This window comes from Orycteropus afer, unplaced genomic scaffold, assembly GCF_000298275.1.
Source record: "Orycteropus afer afer isolate SDZICR_OR568_19922 unplaced genomic scaffold, OryAfe1.0 scaffold00180, whole genome shotgun sequence".
In the NCBI taxonomy this organism is placed as follows: domain Eukaryota; kingdom Metazoa; phylum Chordata; class Mammalia; order Tubulidentata; family Orycteropodidae; genus Orycteropus; species Orycteropus afer.
The window spans coordinates 372,668-373,134 of NW_006921767.1; positions in this window are offsets into that span (position 1 = coordinate 372,668).

Consider the following 467-nt stretch of genomic DNA (forward strand, 5'->3'; position numbering starts at 1 on the left):
AAGTCCAAAAGAGCCAAAAGATGACCTTGAGTATATCCCACCTGAATTTAGAGACCATCAGAAGAACAGATTTGATGCACTGAACAACAGTGGCTGAAGAACCAGACCAGATGTGGGATGACATCAAGAACATCAAGCACGAAGAAAGCAAAAGGTCATTAAAAACACAGGAAAGGAAGAAAAGACCAAAATAGATGTCAGAAGAGACTCTGAAACATGTTCTTCAAAGGAGAGTAGCTAAAATGAATGGAAGAAATGATGAAGTACATGATCTGAACAGAAGATTCCAAAGGGCAGCTCAAGAGGACAAAATAAAAGTATTATTATGAAATGTGTAAAGACCTGGAGATAGAAAATCAAAGGGGAAAAATGTGTTCAGCATTTCTCAAGTTAAAAAAAACTAAAGAAAAAATTGAAGCCTTGAGTTGAAATATTGAAGGATTCTCATGGAAAATTATTGGATGATG